The following is a 3205-nucleotide window of genomic DNA, read 5'->3' as shown; positions in this document are numbered from 1 at the left end:
GCAATGATTTAAAACGATTACACATAATCACATAAAATCATACGAAAGCAAACATGAATATATATTGCGTTTAAACGAAACAAGAACTTCGAGTTCGTGTGTTTACCTCTTGAAGCGTGAGGCAGGAGCGCTAAGTAAGTCGAGATTGCTACGGAAACCAATCCGTACAATCAGGGCAGCAGCGGTGCAGCGGCAGCGGCGGTGAGACGGCCACGGCGGCGCGTGAATCTCACGTGCGGTCTTCCGGGGCGGCGCGTGGGGCAGCGTGCGGCTTCGGCTCGTGTGCTGCTCCTCGATTCTTCGATCTTCGGTCTTCCTCCTCTCGGATTTCACCTCGTATACTTCGATCTACTAAACACGTGGCACTAGACACGTAATAGTTAGAAAAACGGAAGAAAAAGAGAAGGAAAGATAATACCGAAACAATCGGCCGACGAACGGCCGATTCCGGTGAAGCTCCGGCGACGGCGCCGGTGACGGCCGCGGGGAGAGGGCGAGAGGGAGAGGGAGAACGGCTGCTAGGGTTAGGGTTTTTCACTTGTGTGTGCAAGACCTATAAATCTTGTATTTATAGTGTCTTGCATAAAACCCTAGCGGGCTTAAGTTGGACCGGGCCCAACAGCTTAAGTTCGCTAGTACTTTTACTTGCTCGTTTCTCTCAATCCAATGACCGAAAAATTGCAACGATTACATTTTCGGAATCATTATAAAGTCCTCGTCATTACGAGTGTCAATTCTCATTTTCCAACTTTCTAAAAGTGGAAACCCTAGTTCAGTGCACTTTCTAAATTTGGAAACTTCCCGATTTAGAAAGTCCACTACAACTTTCGCCTATTCTTTTCCTTTTCTTATTCTCATTCGTAATTCCAAATCACGAATGTTGGACTCAATTGTATTGACTTCCAATTATGCAAAGATAAACTGTTTTATCTCTGACCGTTTATTCAAAGATCTCATGTGCCACTACAACAAAAAACCTCTATCGAGACACATATAAGTGTCCCAAAATACTACATATCGGGACACTTGCAGTTTTCGGGATACTTATTGCAAATGTCGCGTGTATTGGTGTCGCATAAAGTTTTGGGTCACTTAAAGTGTCCCTATATTATGTTTTATTGGGACAATTATATATGTCATGTGAATATGGTTACGGGATACAAATAAGTGTCCTGTTATGTGATTCCATGTGCAGGGATCCATTCTTTAAGGACACTTATTTGTGTCTTCAAACATATAGGAGACATTTACAAATGTCTTTTCAAAATATTTATATGTCTCAAAAAATTGATATTGGTACATGCTATAAGCTCCCATAAGTGAAAATTAATAGGTATAAAATACCATTTTTTCTTAAGCCTAAAAAAAATAGAAAATACAAGTACAAAGGATGGAATGAAGATCAAATAAAATGTAATTTATTCATTAAGAATCAATAATTAATACAATGTATTTCCATGAGATACAAAATCCCAACTAATATATGGTGACAAACCATAACATATAAAACAGACCTATAGCCTCTAGATAACTTGCACACTACCAGCTTGTTTTGTTCTCAAATTTAGTTCTTTTCCTTTGTGATTTGATCATTTTCCCATATGCATCTTTGAAATCACCCTGTACAATATCACAGAGGTCACAATTAGAGCAGAAATACTACAACCTATTGAAAGATTCAAAATCCATAAAAAATAGTGAACCATTACAAATCATGCACCAATAGAGTAGTATGGTCATGAAAAGGAACATACCACACCTAAATAATGAGATAACAACTAACAACCAATAGTGACGTGTGAATTTAAATTTATCTTGAAGTACTATAGTTACACTAAAGAAATTTATGCACACTAGGACTACACCCTGCGGTAACTAGTTATATTATGTGGAAACACAAGAAACACAAGTTCTCAAAAGTTAAACCATCACATGAAACATATACTAGTTTACCTCATAGCTCTACTTTGTAGGGCTTCAAATGCTAATCAGTCAAATGTTTATCCCGAAGAAATGTACCTGTGCATCGGTTTTGGTGAAAACCAAAAGAGCAATTTAAATGTAAATGAAAAGAATGAAACTAACATAGTTCAGTACGATACGAGACAATTTCTTCAGGAAATAATAAGAGTTGGTTCATCAATTTTATCAGAGTAACAAAGAAAATAGGCATCCATATAAACGAAATCCTAAATGAAAAATAATTGTAGTAATTATCTGAAAATACCTCATAAATGATTAAATATCAAGGTAATACAAAATAACTCCCAGTTGATAAACTCCTGCACCAAAATTCAGTTTTGAGTTATTCTGTCTTGTGGCCTACACTAAATACAATGTAAAAGAAAAGTATTAGAATTCAAGAAAATTGATAACCAAAACATACACAAAGTCAAGGAAAAAGAATTCACTATCCATATTACAATTGCCATATAGAGATGAATCAAATAAGTGGTGACCAAAATATAAACAACTGAGAAAATCAATTGTAATGTCTGAGTGCGTAAGCATCTATACCTCTTATCTATCTATACCTCTTATACCTCTTATGTTCCAAAATTTGCCTATCCCGGCACATATTACGCTATAACAGAGGGTTACTAAGAAACCCAATTTTAGGATACAAAATATGGGGTTTCGAGATTAAAAAGGGGAATTACATAGTGAGATCGTTAATTAGCAGAACGAGTACCTCGTGCGAATCCATCAAAAACTTCAGCCGCCTCTCGTGGATCCCTAAATAGCTCTCTTCAAATCCGATGTCAGGGACCATGGCAGGGGCGAGTTGGTAGGGCTTCTAATGGCGCAGGTCAGCATTAAAAATCGAAAACCCACAATCGTGCTCTTCGTGGGTGGTGGCGCAGTAACTGGGTGGGGGGAGGGGGTGGGGTGTGAATTTTTCTTTCCGCCGGAAGAGAACACCGTAATATTGGCAATACAAGGTCAAATATATAAAATATTCCTGGTAATTAATTTTAGATAAAAATGTCCCAACAAACCAATTAATTGGGACACAATCTTAAAGTATCCTAAAATATTTACTTACGGGACAAATATAAAAAGATGTCCCTAGTTAAGTGTCCTAATATATATTTTTTGTTGTAGTGTGCACGAGCAGTGTGACCCTCGATGGTTCAGGTGTAAGCTAGCCGTGGGCCCACAACTCTTTGTGGTCAAAACTCGTCCCTTAGAGTTACGATTAAGA

The 3205-nt window shown here is 37.9% G+C and overlaps 1 long non-coding RNA gene across 3 annotated transcripts; it reads right to left on the bottom strand.

Moving 5' to 3' along the window:
- Nucleotides 1–1396: 1396 nt before the first annotated feature.
- Nucleotides 1397–2909, bottom strand: LOC148768503 (uncharacterized). Of its 3 annotated transcripts, none has more exons than XR_016032855.1 (3): nucleotides 2693–2909; nucleotides 1954–2327; nucleotides 1397–1620 (listed from the first exon to the last, which is right to left on the bottom strand). It is a non-coding gene; the product is annotated as an uncharacterized LOC148768503 (long non-coding RNA). The 3 variants fall into 3 exon arrangements; XR_016032856.1 differs by having other exon boundaries at nucleotides 1954–2322; XR_016032857.1 differs by having other exon boundaries at nucleotides 1954–2282.
- Nucleotides 2910–3205: the final 296 nt, after the last annotated feature.

Source organism: Erythranthe guttata, chromosome 8 (assembly GCF_056151865.1).
Source record: "Erythranthe guttata isolate IM_541 chromosome 8, IM_541, whole genome shotgun sequence".
Classification (NCBI taxonomy): domain Eukaryota; kingdom Viridiplantae; phylum Streptophyta; class Magnoliopsida; order Lamiales; family Phrymaceae; genus Erythranthe; species Erythranthe guttata.
This window is presented reverse-complemented; position numbering and strand designations above follow the sequence as displayed.